The 20,287-nt window shown below is 47.0% G+C and overlaps 1 protein-coding gene across 2 annotated transcripts in view; it reads left to right on the forward strand.

The window, feature by feature from the left end:
• The window catches only part of LOC146782621 (NXPE family member 3-like), a 501,779-nt gene that overhangs the window by 42,144 nt on the left and 439,348 nt on the right, over positions 1 to 20,287 (forward strand). The gene's annotated exons all lie outside the window — the stretch shown is intronic.

Below are 20,287 nucleotides of genomic sequence, written 5' to 3' on the forward strand. Positions count from 1 at the left end.
TCCATAAATTCATTGTGTGATATTTGTTGGAAGGAATGCAGAGGCTGGTTTACACCCTCAACAGTAAACCCACCGTCATTGACAGTGCCAAATCCTTAGGAGTTATCCTTGACAAGAAGCTCAACTTGTAGTCTCAAATCAGCACCATGGCCAGGAATGTGCGCTACCAACTGCGTCTTCTCCGTGGAATGCACCATTACATTCCAGAACAAGATCTGAAATCTCTCACTCATACACTGGTGCTCTCCCAAATCAGCCATTGTAACTCCCTCCTAACTGGTCTTCCCAAAGCCAATCTCACTCCTCTGAAACCGATTCTACACCCGGCAGCACGCTTTGTCCATGGGGCCAAAATGAATGACCCCATGACTCATACGCTTGTCTCACTCCATTAGTCGCCTATTGAAGCCAGGGCCATATACAAGACAGCTCTCATCAGCCATAAGGCCTTACATACATCACCTCCCCATTACTTGGCAGACAAACTCAAGCTTTCAGGAGATTCTAGACCATCCCAAAATGCCGCAGCTTAGTTGCTAGAACCCCCAACCATTAAAAAGGAACAGCTCCTAGCACAATCCTTCACAGGTAACTCAACCAGGATTTGGAACTCACTACCTCCAAGCCTTCGCATTACTTCACTGATGACCTTCAAAACAGAACTGAAAGCCTTCCAACTTCAACAATACTTAAGCTAAGACATTTCAGTCAATTTCCCCCTACCCTCAACTGTGAACATGCTACAATTTTAGCACAGATCTGCACTACCTCCACTTCATGAGATAGCTACTGTATAACTTGCCTCTTTACATAATTTTTTAATTCTAGGGTTTAAAGCTTAACAACTATGGGTCTGATTTATATGTAGGCGGGCAGCCCACCGTTCTGCCATGGGGATGAAGTAAATTACTCCGTCTCCATGGTGGAGAGGCCATCCATCTAATTTATAAGTGACCACCAAGCAGATGGTCATGTATAAAAGCATTGCCAGGAACCACCTTGACTGTGGTATAAGGCTGCGGCATCAGGACACAGCACTATAGCACAGAGTAATCTTTTTTTCTTTTCAATAAGAAAATCCCGAAATAGGATTTTCTTTTTGAAAAGAAAAAATATAATGCTCCCCTCACCATGGGAGTATTCTTTCATGGCAGGGGGAGCATTATAATGATTTTAATGTTCCTTATCACCAGGTTTTACTTGATGGTAAGAAACAGTAAAAGATGTCTAAATATCCTCCCATTTTAATTGGGCCGGTGGACATGTAGCCATTTCTCCAATGGCCTTTAGTCCCTAGGGCCATTGGAGATGTTTGGCCACAGCGAAGACAGTAGTCTGCACAATGTCCAAAATGAAAGTCCACCCGCATTTAAATCATATTGGAGGTATGTATACTCAGCCGTGTATCCATACCGCCAGTATATAAATTGGGCCCTATATTTGGTAACAATTGTTGATTTTTTAACCCTCTTTTTTACTATCCCTGTAACAACATATTTGTTTTGTAAAGTGCTCTGGCACCTTTGGATAATGTTCGCTCTGTATAAAAATGCAAAACACATATAAATACATTGGGGCTTATTGACAAGCTGCTTGCGCCGCCGGTGTGTCACTTTTAACATGAAAAAAAGTGACGCACTGGTGGCGCAAGGGTCTGGTAAATAAGCTTTTCGCTCCCCCACCCTAAGCTCTAGGGTGGAGAGGGCGCTTCCAGCCCTTCCTTCTGGGGATCTCATTGCCATACATTTAATTAACAAAATTCATCAAGATACCCCTGCAAACGCCCATTGGGGAAAGAAAAACATTATGTTCTGAAGCGAGTAACCTCATCAGCTTCCCAGATGTTACATGAACCAGTATTATGTCTGTACGTCAGTTCACTTTCACTTTACCTAAAGTCCCGTCTGTGCGCAACAATCTGCAAATTCACAAAGACAGCTCACCACTCACCTACCAGACATGACTTGTAAATAAGAATTAAAGCGTTGAGCCAGGTCAGGCGAAACAGCATACAAAGACAACGCTCACACCTATATATAAGGGGTAATAGGCCACTTTAATAGAAGAGGTCTGGAAAACCATACCAACAAACTAACCTCGGAAAAATGCCTTACAAAACTAATCAGCCTCATTAATAAATTGCAATTCCTAAAAACCCCACCCAACTTGTCTAAAAAAACTCCTAGCCCCATCAACTCACCCTTCCCTCCTCAACTTTGGTCCCCTATGACATAATCGTAACCTTCTGTTGTTACTATTGTCTCCTCAATCCCTTTAGTCTTTGCCCATTTCCCTGACCTCCCTGATCTGTGCTCAAACCCCCTTCTTGAACCTTTCTCATCCAACAAATGTCTTCTTGCCACGCCAACCAGGAAAACCCACTCTGTTTTCCTGTCCCACCCATAGGAGATGCACTTGTTAAAGCCTACCTACCATTAATCCCACACCCTCTCTCCCAACAGCTCTGCAATCCTCAAATTGAGTTCCAAGATATAAAATCTGTTACCCATGACAAATAAATGTACACCAGTCTGCCTGAAAAGGGACATATCCTCTTGCACAATCCCTGGATGTTACAAGACTGAAATCCCCCTAGAGATACAAAAACTTCTCACCTCCCTGTTTACCTTCTTCCTCTACATAGCACCTAGCTTTTGAACACCCTTCCAAAATGATACAGCTTCAGAACGTGGCTGGGTTAAGATTCGCACAAGACCATCACTATTACAAAAAGTTCAGTAAGGTACAATAAGTGCTCAAGGGAAAAAGAGGGAAACGGCCACCCACGTTTCCAAGTGTTCTCCATGGACAGGGTTCACCGAGAGCAAAATACAAAGCTGAGTCCCATTCCCAAGCAAACAAGTCAATATATCTAAACAGAAGGAATAAAGTCCAAAGAGGGAGATTTAGTCTGCAGTCAGTTTCTTAATGTTCTTTATTTTCTTGTTGTCATCACATTTAGTTCATATAATCACATAGATGTTAACGATGTAGCCATAGATGTTAACGATGTAGCCAACACGTGTTTCGTCTTGGGTTTGTCACACATTCGGCTCACCGAATTGAAGGATTGGAGTATTCTCCACAAAACCGATACATGTTCTTATCATATAATCTACCTCTCCGGACACACGTAAATACTAAGATCCATGCTGTATGGGACTAACTACAGGCTCGCCTGGATATTGGCGTACCTGTCTTCAAGCTACCTTTTGCCCTGAGGAAGTCAATGGGCGACAAACCTATAACGAAACACGTGTTAGCTACATTATTAACATCTATGGCTACATAGTTAACATCTATCTTTGGCACCTCTTGGTTTTCCGAGGAATCGGATGGTCTGGAACCCGCCTCGACGCTCGGGAAGAGAAAAAGTGCGGTTGTGAGGTATTCTACCTCATGTTGGGCGGCTTGCATTGCCAGTCAATGGACTCCTGAAAATTGAGGCTGTAGCGATTGGGGACTCGAGGAGGCGCTTTCTTTGCACACCAACACAAGCAGGAAAATGTGGTTTCCGAATATTGTACAACGTCCTGCATCCTGTGCAACCACTTTGGCAGAAATTTTACCCCATGCATTACCTACCTGGAAGAACTACAATGCATTCTGGGTCGTGCAGTCCACAAGAGATCCGAGGACTGGAAACAGGTGAGCTGTTACTCGTGGGGGCGGAGCACGTTCCAACAAATTACAGGACAGCAGGATTTGGAAGCCTCCTGAATCCTTGGGCGCTGAAGAAGGCAAACAGATGCCGAAATGCATTCGCCACGAACTTGCAAATAAAGGCTTCTTCGATTCTCCCCTGTGTGGCCTCTGCTCTTTTCTTGTGAAGGAGTTTACCGGATCTATGTGATGATATGAACTAAATGTGATGACAATAAGAAAATAAAGAAGAACATTAAGAAACTGACTGCAGACTGAAACTCCCTCTTTGGACACCCTTCCAAAATGTCAGTGGAAGCAATGTCGGCCAGATAATATGTGTCTCTGCCTAACAGTTCTTTATCCTTTCTAATTCTAATTTCATGACCTTCAACAAACCGGTGCCCGACAAATAGATACAAGATCATTTCCCCCTAGATGGATCAAGAACACAGCCAGTCACTGTCATCCAGTCAGTCATCTTAAGTGCGTTCCTAGTAGCTCACTCCATTTCATGCCACTTTTCCCACCCCACCAAACCACCATTCTTGTCCTGTCTAAGCCAAGCTGTCTTCCGAAAATCCGGGACTCCACTTGCTTCACTGTCCACCGCACCAAGGAATGTTTTACAATCCAACCCGTAGATATGTTGCTGTTGGGCACAGCAGTGCAACCTAGAAAAAGAAAGCAGTTAAAACCACTCAACTGTATAACTGATGCACCTCAACTCAAATCAAATCCACAATGCTTGTAACGCTTGCAACACTGGGATTTCCATCTTCTTAACTTTTTTACCATATCCTCTATAAGGTCTCGTTTATTTGCTGCAGCAGCCACCCCAATCCGAAAGGAATGTATCCTATGGTCCCTGGGCATACACACAAGCAACCCAATGCCTGCTGTAAACTGGCCAGCACTTGAAATGAAGTCAGCATAGACCTGTCTTCATGAACAAAGACCGGAACTGGAGCACCACCCACAGAAATGGCCAACAGCAAACCTGCAAACTATCGGGCTTTGTCTTTACCTGGTCTGCTCCCGGTGCAATCCCACGGAACCTCTGCCACTGTGCAAGAAGTGGCGCATCCGCAATATTATTATCCACACAGGGTCCTATTTTACTCTAAACAAAATGTTGAATTTCAAACAACCCAGAAGGAAAATCCTTAACAACTTCAAAACCTTCTCATCTCATGCCTTTTGCGAATTCACAACTGTCTGGTTGTCGATATGAAACACCTCCCTCCTGTTGGTCAAAAGCTTCCCCTATAAGACCATCGCAACCACCGAAGGAAAAAACTTTATGAACGCAATGCTCCGATTGTGTTCAATTCATGATGCTGGCCATTTTGCAGCCATCCAATGCTTGTTCCAAAACAAGCCGAAACCATAAGCTTCCGCAGCATCAGAAAATATTTGCACTTGCTGCAACCATAGACCACATTGTAACATCATTAAACTCATTGAGGAAGGAAATCCACATTCCTAAATCAGCTGACACACATTCAAACATATGCGGTAATGAGGTGGCAATGCTACTTTTTCTGAAAAACCAAGTCGTCAACAAAATGCATGACCTACTATCACAACTTAACAAGCAAAGTTTACATGTCCCAGAAGGAGATGCAATTCTTCCGATCTCAAACTTGTGACAAAGGACAGCCTAAGAGTAGGAGAATAAGTCCAATGTCTGCACATCTGCAGTGTTGGGCAAATGAACCTCCATCACCTGAGAAAACATCTCCATGCTGAGGAACATTTGCGCTGCACAGGGGCATCCCGTTTTTTCAGGAGCCAGTGGAACTCCTAATTCTTGCATCAGCAACAGAAAAACTTGCAACGCCCACAGACATTCCCAGACCCACCTTTCTCTAACAATAGAAAATCATTCAAATAGTGTAACATGCCGCACCCCACTCCTGAACTGAAAAAAACACTGCAAGAAGGTACTAAACATCTCAAACAATGAACATGATACTGAACAACCCATAGGTAACATTCTGTCAATGTAAATCTGGTCCTCAAACTGCAGCCCCAACAAGGAAATATTATCCGGATGAACTGGCAAAAGGAGAAAAGCAGTCTTAATGTCTGATCTTGCCAACTCTGCCCCGACCCCACATGACCTCACAAAAGCTATGGCTATGGCTAGTCCTTCACCGATGCACCCGAGGGCCATGATAAATGATTAACTAATTGAGTTTGCCCTTGCTGCTTTGTAGCCACCACACACAATGGGGAAATAGTCAAATCAGCCAAAGACCAATACTGAAATGGACCGACAATCCTCCCTTCATCCCCTCCCTTCTCCAGTATGGTTTTAACCACTTTCGAATTTTCCAGAGTAGAACGCAAATTGTTTGCTCAATGCCTTATTCTAGGACCTTGATAACATAACTGGAAACCTTAAAAGAAACCTCAAAACAAACATTTTGCTTCCTCCTTTCGGGGATGGAATTGCACCAGTAACTAAGAGCCTAACATTCAATTGATGTAGGACCCTTTTCCCACCACTTGTTGCATTTGCCCTCTACTCTTATCGAAACCTATAAATTGGGCCCCATGCCAACACATTTGCAAGCTGCCAAAACATTGGACAGCTGGGTGCCTCCCACCACAATTGGCACAGCCATGCCAGAACCTGCACTGTGATCTTGTACAGGCACCCCTATTGAAGGACCAGCAAGCCCCATTCTGTGACAATTGCACTCGCCCTGCACCCCGACCTGTGTGGGATGCCCCTGAAAGGGCTTATTTTGTAAAGGTAGACCATAAGAGGTATGAACCATCGGGGTCAATCTAGACGACCTCATCCACTGCATCCATAGCTTGTTATCAGTCTCTCCCCACTCCTTATCTGTGTTCACGGCCAAACGTGCTATAAATTCCTCATTGTATCAAAACAAGCAAAACAAAAACATAATCAATTTACACTCTTCTCACCTCATCTATATACTTAAACATGGAGACACATCACTCAGGATGGCTGTGAGTTATCTGGTAAAAAAATGCAGGCTAAAATCCCAACCGCTGCACACTTATGTGAGAAGCTGGCCTGGTATATGATGTCCACTAATGTAAGTGTGCACCTTGCACCAGTCCAGACAACCCTTCTGGTCATTTAGGAGGTCTCAGACAACCTTAGAATGCTATCCAAGTGGTAGCTGCGGAGAGCAGCCTTCAGGCTTAGTCTTGAAGGAGTGTAAAGGAGCTTGTTTTACCAGAATGTAATCTTATAGTATAGATTAAATGAAAAGGAACCACACAAAGTATTTATAAAAAATTATATTTATTATATAACACTCTCTAGTACATTACGGTATCTCCTACAAGGAGACCGACATAAAGCACACAATATCTTAGCTAATAAATCGGAGTAAATAGCACTAATACACTGTGGGCCCCGGGGGGACCAAACCACATACTAAGAAAGTGGTATAAGAACCACAACTTGAATCAGGACAATGTTGAGAGAACGTAGAATTTCTGGGGACCCACAGAACCACCCAAGGTAAGTAGATAGGGACCCCACGGAGAGCGCGTGCAGTGTGTGAACACGACTGCGTGCTCTGTACAAGTCTATGTGCAAGTCGCGGTTGGAATTTTAAAGATTAGGGACCCTTCCCAGTTCCCCCTGAAGAAACCCCGGGGAAGACAGAAGGTTGGTGAGCCACCCCAACCGTGGATACCATGGTACCCAAGTTACCTTTCCCAGGGAAGCAGGTTGCATAGGGGTGAAGTGGCGTCGGAAACCACCGTCGATCCCAGTAGAGGACTGCAAGAAAGTGCCGCTGCTGGAAGAGGAGAAAGTGTCCGGAGGAATCCAAACATAGATTCTTGAAGAGGAGTACCTGAAAGCAGAGGGGACAGATTCTATGTCAATTGGGGGTGACCAGGAGACTTGGAAGACGGATGCCCTCCGATGTTGGTTGCTTCAGGAGGGATGACGGTGACCTTGACTCTGCAGCTGCGAGGACCCGGCAATGCTGAGGACAACCAAGGCCCGGATACAAGCTGTCCCACAAAGGATGTAGAGTGCTGAAGGGTCGGTGTCCGGTGGGAGCACCAACAATCCTTGGCAAATGTAACCCATGCAGGAAGTCAAGAAGGTGCACGGTTGGGATCGGCATGGTCTAGGAGACTCACCACGAGCAGGGTAGTCAGGACAGGCCCCGAGCAATCAGGGGAGCCCATGGAAGACAAAGGTGACCCTCAAATAGACCCACAGGCCAAAGGAAGAGGAGTTGCGAGAGGACCTCAAGCAACTCACCAAAAGAAGCAGGCCACGATGCACACAATGCAGTGTGACTGAAGATTCTGGTCACTGGAGGTGCTTAAAGTTGGGCCTACTTGCAGCCCAAAGATCTTCTTGCAAAGATGTCAACAAGCCTTTGCAACTGCAAAGGGACGGGGTACCCAGAGGTTCAGTGATTGCAACCCCCACAAGGACTACTGGCCTCAAACTTGGTGAGAGGTTAGAGCAGGCCTCCAGAGCTGAGGATAACTACCACCTGTGTTGCAGAGGCCACGGAGTCTGGAGGAGCTCGGCATCTGCAGACTGGTCGTCTTCTTTGCAGTGCCTGCGAATGCAGGGGAGTGACTCCTTCACCCCAAGGGAGATTACTTCGGTTGTCCTTGATGCTTCACAGGCCTTAGTAGGTTCCTGTATGATGCACAGGCACAGACGATGCAGCAGACTGGAAGGGAGAGGACGTCAGGCCCAAACTAAGCCCCTCAAAGTCCAGAGTGCCCAGAAGGTAGAAGTGCAGTGATTTCAGTTTTGAATCTTATCCCACGACGAATCTAGGGACATACACCCTAAAATACCCTAAGGAAACGGTTGGGGAGATTCAGAGGACCCTCCCATGGTAGGGTACTGAACAGGGGGGAGGTTATTCCCATGTCCTTTGTCTAGTTTCGAGCCAGAGCGGGAGTCAACGGCTCCCAGGACTGGTTTGAACTGGACTATGCAAACACAAGGAGATGATGGACGGAGCGCTGAAACTTTTCTAGCACTCACCCCAAGTCACAGATCTGGGTTGAATCAATCATTGTTCTTTAGCTCACTTCGCAACCTCTGTTCAGACCCAGCTATATGCAAAACAGCCTTGACCCTGTGCTTCATGGGAACAGTCCAGTCCGAACTGCCAAGCCAGGTCCTCCCTGAACTGGAAACAATCATCCTGGGAACGGTTTCGAGATAACATCCCTCATCAGCCAGCCAGGCTAGCTTGAATCCAGTGGCAAAGTGAGCAAGGGACCCTCGTCTGGGCATATCCTGCCAACATAGGACAAACAAAGCAAACAAAACAGAAGACGCCTGGACTGCTAACCAATCCTGCGTGCCCATATTGTAATGGTGAAAGTGTCACCCATAGTCGTTGAAACGTCACACATTATTATACTAAAATTAGGTACATGTCACACATAGCAATCTGAAACCTTGGCAGCTATGTTAAATTATTGTAACTGTAACTTGCAGTACACTTGTTATCCTGCTATCGCTGTAAAGCCCTCTGATGCCTTCGGGCCAAGTCCGCACTATATAAAATTGAAAATAAAATAAACAATACGGACGCAGTCCGGAGCAAGGACAGAGCACGACGAGAAACCCTCATTCAATGGTCACCACTCAGGCAGCAGTTGCCCAGCTACAACCAGCGCTAGCAGTGCGCATGCGCATTTAAGATTCTACCGGGCCCGTTTATGCGGAGAACCTGTGACTAACCTTCTGGGTCTCGTCCCCCTGCGGAAGTGTGGACCTCAGGTACATGACAACGGTCACCACACAAACAGGCACTCCTGCACCGCTGATGTCCCTATCGGGCGAAAACACAGTGTTAGCGATGAGGAGAATGTGCAGGCTGGTCCTCTGCCAGCTGTACAAGATCCCTGCCTGACTTCTGAATAAACCACACTTTAACCGCGTGCACTGCATAAATAATCACGGGAAAGAAAAAAGAAAAATACCCACTAGCTTTCCCTTTCTGTTCCCTTTTTTTTGTTTTACTTCTTCCTCTTCCCACAAGGCGAGTCAATAGTGCTGAAGCAAAACACACAAAAATTGTCAAAATAACATGAACTGTATTTGGACCAGGGCTGTCCTCGAACACTACCTCTCCAATCTGGACGCCTTTTGAAACATGGAGTTTCAGCTGTAAATATAAAATCACAACGCACCACATTCATAACTGTTAGATCTGGGAGTCTCTAGTTGGCAGGGTAGGTACCACTGTCCAAGTAGGGACCCTTGCTTCTAGTCAGGGAAGGGGGGATACACTGTTAAGATAACCCCTGCTCACCCTCTAGGTAGCTTGGCCTGAGCAGTCTAGCCTATCAAAGGCAATGTGTAAAGTATTTGTACCAACACTCACAGTAACACAGTGAAAACACCACAGATTTACTCCACACCAGTTTTAGAAAAATAAGGTATCTTTACTAAAAACTTCACAAGACCAAATACTACAGAAAAACCAACATATAATTAAAAAGGTTACTTTAAAGATAGTTCAAGAGTTTGCAGAAAGTACTCCAGGATGTAAAAATCAGTGTCCCGCACAATGCGACTCTCAATGCACAAAATGCGACACTCTCGTGCCCAACAGTACCAGTAGTTGCGATAAGGTTCCCAAAAGCTATAACAAGGAAGATGGCAAAGGCGATGCGATACTCCTGAGATCTTGGGGAGGCTTTGCAGCAGCCCTGCTTCACGCAGCAGAGGTGGATGCACCGGCTCCGATCTGTAGGGGGAGGATGCAATGACTTTGGCTTTCGTTGCGTAGGTTTCTTAGGGGGAAGCATCACGCACAGGTACGATGCGACGATCTTCGATGCGGCGCGATGCGCGGCGCGGCGTTGACTTCTCGCGCCGCAATCCTCGATGCGTCACGGGACGGGACTCTGTGTCGACACACGCAGCGACTGGATACTTTCACGCACCGGCATTGGTGCGGCCCGCAAACTGGTTCTGCGACGACCCTCGCAGCATCAGGAATCTTCACGCACCGGAACGATGCTCGACGCCCTCGGCGATGCGGGGACTCCGGGTGCTGCGATGACGCCGCGATGAAATTCTCCTCGCACTCTCGTTCTTGCGACACGCAATTGGATGATGCGTTGGGTACCAGTTACTCTTTTTCACGCTTCTGCTTTCCAGCTCCCAAAACACAGCAAAACGACCTCCTGAGGCCCCAAGACTAGGCAAGCACTCCAAGGCAGGTCAGAACTCCTTCAGCAGAGTTCCAGGGGAGCTGGTGGTGAAGTCCTTTTGTTCCTGGGACTTCTTAACAGGGAGCCAGCTCTTCTCAGGCCCTTGGAGATCAGAATCAAAAGAAGGGGACACAGCAAAGTCCTTCCCCTCTCCTTGGTAGCAAAGCAAAACAGCAAGCAGGCAGTCTTCTCCTCTTCAGTTCTTTTCAGCTTTCTCCTTGGCAGAGGTTCCTCCTTAGTTCCAAAGTGATCTAAAGTTTAGGTGTCTGGGGTCCTCTTCTTATACCCTTCTAAGTCTTTGTCTCTCTTTGTTTCAGTGTGGGGATTCCCCTGCTCAAACCGGTTCCTGGGTGTGCTCTGCCCTGGAGCACCTGGTTCCTTTCAGAGTGAGGGGCAGGCTCATTAGACGCTCAGCAGGAGGTGGAGCCTTCTTTGTGCTGGCAGAGGCAGAGTCCTCAGCCTGGCCAGCAGGGGGTGGAGCCGGCATTGTGCTGGCAGAGGCAGCTCTACTCAAACCCAGGGGCTACTCCTCCCACCCATTTAGAGCAGATCTCCCTATTCACCCTGCTGCTGACTCATCCAGACTCCTGGAGCCACCTAGCCCATCACATGACACCAGTCAGCCAATCTGCAAGCGGGCATTAATTCACAAGCAAATAAGCGATGACAGAGGCCCACGTTGCTTTTGCGTAAACAAAACCATTCAATACCTCATGGTAGTGCTCAAGTGATTCCAACCTGAACAACATACCCCCTGCGCATCACAGTGTGAGCCAAGGCACGCAGGACAACCCAAAGCCGGGCAGCCACTGGATCGGAGCCACAGTGTTATAGGGGATGGCATAATGGCACGCACCCACCGCAGCCAACCAGACGCCCTCATATCTCTGAACCATGTGACACGGCCACCCCTGCGGCAACTCTGAACGGGCGAACCCGCACAGCTGTCCTGGACAGTGTGTCCAGGGGCGGGGGGTGTGACAAAGAGGCACAGCGGGCAATCAACTTAACTGCTGCGTGCCAGTGCGAGCGTGAGGGGAGGAATCAGGAACTTAAGCACCAAGGCAGCTGCCAAGACGAGCCACTCAGCACAGGGCCGGGAGTGATGCGGGGCCACTGTAGGGTGTGTGCCCTGTGATGAAAGCAAACACCAGCGGCAGCCCATGCACCCGACGGGGCCAACGGTCACCCGGCCCTGACTCAACTGTTCCCCCTGTATGCGCCACTCCTCACACCGCCAGACTGGGGTCGAGCAATCGGCCCCAGGATGAGGACCGGTAGCAGTGAAAGGCACAAGAGGCCTCTCAGCCCCAAAACTCAACGCGACACGCCGAACACCACTTGATACCAGGAACATGACGTGACCGAGACGGTGTGCCCTCGGCGTAAAAAAGGATCGCCAGTTGGGCGGGGGAGGCAGATATACCTGCCCCCCGCCCACTGGCGCACCGGAAATGACAGAGCCGTGCTTAGACATCCGGGAGGTCCAAACACTAGCCCTTTTTAGGTCTCGCCGCGTCTTGGCGAGACCTATTGTTGTCGGTTTGTCAGTGGAAGGGGGACAGGACATGTGCACGCGAGCGTGCAGAGGACAGGAGTTCTGCATGCGTATGCACATCTCCTGTCCGCGCTCGCGGCGGAGGTACAGGAGATGTGTATGCGCCCGGACAGGCGAGCACGCACGCGCCTGGATAGGCGATGTGCATGCGTACAGCTGGCGCGCTCATCCTGTAGCTGGTATTTCTAGCTACCTGCCGGGGTCTGGGTACATGATTTGAATTTGCATTAGTGTGCTCTGAAAACCGATTTTGCTGCTGATAAATACATAAACACCTGATTTTGTTATTTTAACATAATGCTCAAGTTAACATTGTTTTCATCGAATTGTAGTGGCATCTCAAACTTGAACTGGTAATGTCTCAAAAGCTGTTCAATCGGCATAATAATGCCTTTGGCATGTAAAGGCATGAATGTTTACGTTAAAATAAAGATGTTAAAAAAGGTGGGCTGGTAATTGGAAAGAGAGGAAGCGATCCAATGTAGTCGGTAATTAACTGTATGCGCACATTAATAGAAAGTAAAAAGAGACTGCCACGCATTGAATAAAAGGCAGAGGGGTGTTTGCAAACGATGGTAGTATTAGGATTTTGCACAATTCTTGGCAAGATGCATAACTGCCAACTGGAGAGACCGAGCTGACCACACATATTGTAGTGGTTGGATTAGTCCACACAGTGAAAGATGGTAGAAGTGAGTTCATGTGAATGAATGCAGTGTCGCTAAATACAGGAGGGTTAAACTGGATCGTGGCAGTCCGAGAAGGGAGCGGCCAGATGAATGGAAGTATTAGGTGGAATTAATCCAACTCTGCTCATTAGACCTCTGTGTTGGTTCAGCATCCTGTGATTCTGAGCAAATCACTTAATCTCCCAGTGCTTAAAAGAAAAATCGGTCTGTAACCGATGCTCGTTTAAAGCACTCCAATACCTTCGGGTCGAGATCGCACTATATACATCTACGAAAAAAATAGACGAGAACAGAAAATGATTGCGGATCGGGTTGGGGAAAGATATCTATAATTCATTTTTTGATGATCAAAGTCCTACACTGAGTACTTGTATTTTCCCAACTGGGGCTCGGTGAGATTAATAGCTTGTCTGAGTCGGTCTTAGTCTGCTTTTAACTATGGAAGCTCACATTGCAAGTGCTGCATCCCTGTCAAGTATCACGCATCAGGTGTTAGACTAACGCATTTTGGTATATAAACAACAAAGGAACACAGGGTATAAGGCAATAATTCCAACCTCAATTCACATTCATCATATACGTAACATTCACTCAAGTCCACTCTAATAGGCCACTCACAATCAGTTGCGTATTGGCACAAGAACCCGTAATAGATGGATTGATGGCTGAAGTTTATTAAAAATAGTATATTTAATCAAAAAACCATTGGATAAAAAACGTTTTACTCAAAAAGATCACAATAAAACATTTGTATTACATTCAATATTTAAAACCAGTTCATCATAAACATACCATAATCATTACACAAGAGTTTTTTATATAACACAAAAATAGACAATAACATTTGTCATCGATTGCCACAATCCAGTCAGAAAGTTAGACCACCTTAGTCTTGTATTTTTATAAGTCATAGGTGTCTACAGTCATTTTCTATACAAACAAATTTGTGGCTATCAATCAATCACGAAATTTGTAGCACGCGCTACTCACCCGAGCGGGTCTCAAGGCGCTGGGAGGGGGGGGGGGGGGCGCTGCTACTGCTCGAAGAGCCAGGTCTTGAGGAGCTTCCTGAAGGAGAGGTGGTCCTGCGTCAGTCGTAGGTGGGTGGGGAGGGAGTTCCACGTCTTGGCGGGCAGGTAGGAGAAGGATCTTCCTCCGGTGGTGGTTCTGCGAATCCGTGGGTCGGTGGCGAGGGCGAGGCTGGCGGAGCGGAGCTGGCGGGACGGGGAGTAGAATGTAAGGCGGTTGTTGAGGTATTCGGGGCCCCTGTCGTGGAGAGCTTTGTGTGCGTGGGTGAGGAGCCTGAACGGGATCCTTTTGCTGACGGGGAGCCAGTGCAGGTGTCTCAGGTGGGCGGAGATGTGGGAGTGACGGGGGAAGTCCAGGATGCGTCGTGCAGATGCGTTCTGTATGCGCTGGAGTCTTTTCTGTAGTTTGGCTGTGGTTCCAGCATAGAGAGCGTTCCCGTAGTCCAGCCGGCTGGTGACGAGGGCCTGGGTGACCGCCTTTCTGGTTTCGGTGGGGATCCACCGGAAGATCTTTCGGAAGATGGATAGAAAATACCAGGACGGACGTACAAAGACACCGCCGGTTTTCGGCTTTTAAATAAATAGAGCCTAAACATTGCGCAATATGAGTTGAAGTGGAATTATAAATCAGTGTGAGTTCTTCAGAAGAACAGTGGAGACAAAGAAAGCAGACATAAGAGTGCTCAGTATATATAGAGGAAATATACCCAAAGGAACATAGGAATCTTATCTCCACAAAAAAGGGCGGAAGCGGAGGCTGGGACTTTTTATTCAAGGCCAGGTTGCCGCCATAGATCAGGCGCCGGTGTTATATACTACATAAATTGTGAGATAAAAAATTGAATAATTGGGACCCACAGCATTGAGGATACCATTACAACTTAGGGGCAGTTCCCTCGCCTCAAATTTTAAAAGAACGGGAGTTGCAAAAATGACAGTCTTGAAAAAGAAGGCGTTATTTGATTAGTCCTTCGAAACGCGTCGACGCTCTCAACATAGCCACAAATTTGTTTGTATATAAAATGATTGTAGACACCTATGACTTATAAAAATACAGGACTAAGGTGGTCTAACTTTCTGACTTGTGGCAATCGATGACAAATGTTATTGTCTATTTTTGTGTTATATAAAAAACTCTTGTGTAAGAATTGTGGTATGTTTATGATGAACTATATTGAATGTAATACAAATGTTTTATTGTGATCTTTTTGATCAAAACGTTTTTTATCCAATGGTTTTTTGATTAAATATACTATTTTTAAATAAACTTCAGCCATCAATCCATCTATTACGGGTTCTTGTGCCAATACGCAACTGATTGTGAGTGGCCTATTAGAGTGGACTTGAGTGAATGTTACCTATATGATGAATGTGAATTGAGGTAGGGATTTCTATTCTTTCCCAGAGGACAACTTTATATAAAATTTCCTGTGTGAACCCCAGTCCTTTGGGTAACCAAGGGTTCCTCTCTTTGTTTATATATAAGGCAATTAATACTGCACCTATCGACAGTCTGGTGTAGGTAATCCTAATCTCAGGGTGCCAGGGACCTGAAGCTCAATACCCCTAAACTTCCAAGGGAAATTCCCACAATTTACAATGAAATACAATGGTCCAGCACTCCACTCAAAAAATCAGTAATGGATAAGTTTAACAAAATTAAAATCCATTCAGCAGGTCTTTGTATAAATGTTCTTTATTCATATTCTTCTTGCAAATCACACGACCGTAGCTAATGCGTTTCGTCCCTAAGGACTTCTTCAGGGCTCTGTATTTTTAAATAATTGGATTCCCAGAATGCAGGGAGAACGATATTGGAAAATACAGAGTCCTGAGGAAGTCCTTAGGGTCGAAACGCGTTGGCTACGGTCGTGTGATTTGCAAGAAGAATATGAATAAAGAACATTTATACAAAGACCTGCTGAATGGATTTTAATTTTAATTTTGTTAAACTTAACCATTACTGATTTTTTGAGTGGAGTGCTGGACCATTGTATTTCATTCTAACGCATTTTGGTGTAGTGGTCCGCATCACCGCTCCAAAATGCGAAGTCACGCATTCAAAGCGCTTCCTGAAGTTGCTGGTACACTGAGTTGGGAGCGCCGCTATTAGCGCTCATTTACATTAAGTAAAGCACAGACCGGCGCTGCTCTGGCAGCCGCACATAGTGTATGAAAGGCTGCACTTACTGTTCAGTACAACTGCACTGTCATCTGCTCGGGTTTTGAAATATTATTTGTGTACAACATATAATCTCATCTACCGGGAGGTGGTTCCGGTCGCGCCGGCCAGGCTGGGCTCAACTGTGCTCTCACTGGCTCCTGCACCGTGGCGGCATTCGCAACATTGTGTATCTGCTGCCTGAGAAGGAATTGATGTCAATAAGTGGGCAGCGCGAGCGGGCGAAAGTTATGTTTATAAGTTTAGTTTTGCAGTCTGCCGCCGCTCGCACCGCCGCCTGTGCCTCTCATCATGATGCCAATGTGACCGGACTAGGCCACTGAAGTCTCCTGTCGCAGCCTTGGGTCTCAGTCACTCTCAGCCTTAGGTCGTATGGGCCACTGTCTGAGGTTAGTTTGTGTATAAATAAAGAGTGATGTAATTAACATTAGTAATTTATTTTTCCATCCCGCCATTAAAAAGTGCTTGTGCTCGGCCCCCGCGGTCTGGTTTAGGTAGCTTTGGGCATTATTCTGAATGCTTCGGAGTTGGAGAATCAGAAGTTGGTCATATATGCCGATCCCATAAATTTAGTTTTTCACACTCCGGTGTGTGTGTGTCAATGTGAGCTACTTTCAATTTAGTTGATCTGGGGATGTGCCCTGTGGCTTGCTGCAATTCAAATGTAGTTTTTTAAATCAATGCTTGTGTTTATAATCAGCAGATGCCCGCTCAGTGAGGGATTCTGCTGTTTTTGGCTTCCCGTTCCACTGGTGGAAGTGACTGGTATCAGCAGCACTAGCAGATACGCACGAAAAGAGACTTGACTAGGGCAGCGGCAGCATGTGTATTACAGGCTGTATTTGAGTGCCTTTTTAGGTCTCACCTGGCGTAAGACTACGCAGACATGCGCAGTCTCGCTGGCGAGATTTAATGATTTGAAGAGATTTCTCTAGTGGGCTTTAAACCCCGCCTCTCTTTTCGATTGGCTGGCGTCACCGTTTATGCTAAACGGTGGCCAGCCATTGGAAAAGAGCGTCTAGTGACGTACACTTTTCTCTTTTAGAGCCGTCCCAGTTAGACTGGCTCGGTTCCTTTACGTTTGTGGTAAAAGTTTTTCTTATCTTTATGGGGCCATGTGTTTCAAACATATTGCCCCATAAAGACAAGAAAAGCTTTCGTAAAGGACGAAAGTGAAAGCGGCCTGGGGAGCAGTGGGGGCTCTGCAGGCGCCTGTGCGGGAGGGAGGGCGGGTCATCGTTGAACTCCGCGCTGCGTTTCGCCTCTAAAACAAATAAACGCACGCCTGCCTGCGTTGCTCTGCTCCTTCCGGGGCAACTGTGTTTTTACATGAGGTTTTTGTAGAGCTCCGTGTTGCTTTAAACAGGCTGCATTTGAGTGCTTGAGTAGAACTGTGAGACAGAGAGCGCTATCTCCAAGGTGTGGACAAGGAAAGCGGGTTTAAACTGAAATGAGGATAACGATCGGCGGCGATGGGGCCGGCTGGATAGCAGTCCAACCAACAGAATGAGGTATCTCTCCACCCCTCTTCCGTAGTCCTTCCAAACTTAAAAGCCTTAGCTTTATCATTCCCATACTGTGGCACTCACCAGTACTTTGTGCCAGACTTGTCCCGACGTGTTCAGAGACGGTGCAACCATTTGCTCGAACAACACTGTCTATAAAATAAGACATACTGTGCTTGCGTCTAAAAAACACGGAGCAACGCGTTTGTGATGTCATCTTTGCTGAGCCATCGTATGCAGCCATCTTTGTAGTTCCGATCAATACCCGTCTCTTTACGACGGGTGTTGATTGTTCCTCTGTCTACCTTGTTAGAAGAAAGTCTGTACTATTTGTATCATATAATTTCGAGTTTATCTAGTATGTTTGTATCACCCTAGTTAGACCATTTGTCACCACAAAGTTAGTCTCTACAACCGGTGGTCTAAAACGCAGCACAGGTTAAGTATAATGAGTGCAGTGACTCATAAACGTGAACCCACACCACAATTTGAAACAAGACAAGAAAACCTTTCATGCGTGGCCTGCCGCTGCCAACAACCCTCCCCCCTGCAAGGCCTGCTTCCCCGCCTTAACCCGTAACCCGACCTTTTGCTGCCCATCCTTACGCCTCCCCCTAGCGCACATTGGTGCTCCTTTGCCTTAGACCTTGCAGCACCCCCATGCCCCCCCTCCCCCGCGTCACTCCCGGATGAATTCCTCTCCCTCGATACTGCGGGTGTTCAACAATGTGCCCAGGATCACACAACTTCGGCAGAGCTGTGTGTGGATTACCTCCTTTCAGAAGATGGAAGAGTTCCTAGTGACTGCCTCAATAGCTGATGGCTAGCTCTGTATTGCACCCGGTAGTACCGGTGTCTACCCGCCCTACCTGTTCTTCCCAAAGATGAAATCCAACTAGTGGGATCAGTGCACTCTTACTCTGCACGCAGGCCTGGCAGTTTGTGCAGTACCTGGTACCAACAGTAGCACACATTTTTCCCAAAACGAGATTCCAAGGTTTTGCCAGTCTGCTGCTGTCGACGTTTGGGGACCTGACCCGCATAACTTAAAGCTGGAGCACAGCAGCATCCACTACGCAATCTTAAAGATGGCGTAAATACCTTGCCCGGAAGGTTAAAGTACGAATTATCCATGAGCGATCAGGGAAAGGACGTTCATCAGAAATCAGCTGAGTGCAAAAGACGCAGGTTCTGATACACACCGCTCTGTGGTTACAAGGGAAAAGGTAACAAGGCACCCGGATAAAGCTGAATAAACTGTTATTCCTTGAACGAGTCCACTAATTACAAGCAGCAGTCGGCGCTCACAAACGGCTCAGTCCCACTCCAACCGTCACCTGCCCGCTACACCCTGCCTTCATGGAATGTCGGTATCAACATTCCATGAAAGCATAGATGCCAAGAACTCACGCAATACAGCATTGTCACAAGCGTGACACTCGAATAGAATTTTTAAAAAATGAGTAAAAAAGGCACAGAATCATGGGGTACAAAAGGGGGTGGTGATGGACGGAGCATCAGAACCAATCAAACACTCACACCCAGTCAACAGATCTGGGTTTGATCCATCACCGTTCTTTAGCCCACTTTGCCACCCCAGTTCAGACATGGCCATATGCAAATCAGTCTGACCCTGTGCCTCATGGGAACAGTCCAGCCCGAACTGCCAAGCCATGCCTTCCCTGGACCGGAAACAAGCTTCCTAGGACCGGTTTCTGGCATTTCAGCCGTCTTCAGCCAGGCTTGCCTGAATCCAGTGGCAAAGTGAGCAAGGGACTCACGTCTGAGCATACCCTGCCAACTTATGGCGAACAAAGCGGTACAAAAGGGGGTGGTGATGGACGGAGCATCAGAACCAATCAAACACTCACACCCAGTCAACAGATCTGGGTTTGATCCATCACCGTTCTTTAGCCCACTTTGCCACCCCAGTTCAGACATGGCCATATGCAAATCAGTCTGACCCTGTGCCTCATGGGAACAGTCCAGCCCGAACTGCCAAGCCATGCCTTCCCTGGACCGGAAACAAGCTTCCTAGGACCGGTTTCTGGCATTTCAGCCGTCTTCAGCCAGGCTTGCCTGAATCCAGTGGCAAAGTGAGCAAGGGACTCACGTCTGAGCATACCCTGCCAACTTATGGCGAACAAAGCGGTACAAAAGGGGGTGGTGATGGACGGAGCATCAGAACCAATCAAACACTCACACCCAGTCAACAGATCTGGGTTTGATCCATCACCGTTCTTTAGCCCACTTTGCCACCCCAGTTCAGACATGGCCATATGCAAATCAGTCTGACCCTGTGCCTCATGGGAACAGTCCAGCCCGAACTGCCAAGCCATGCCTTCCCTGGACCGGAAACAAGCTTCCTAGGACCGGTTTCTGGCATTTCAGCCGTCTTCAGCCAGGCTTGCCTGAATCCAGTGGCAAAGTGAGCAAGGGACTCACGTCTGAGCATACCCTGCCAACTTATGGCG

The sequence above is a fragment of the Triturus cristatus genome, chromosome 12 (assembly GCF_964204655.1).
Source record: "Triturus cristatus chromosome 12, aTriCri1.1, whole genome shotgun sequence".
Taxonomy (NCBI): domain Eukaryota; kingdom Metazoa; phylum Chordata; class Amphibia; order Caudata; family Salamandridae; genus Triturus; species Triturus cristatus.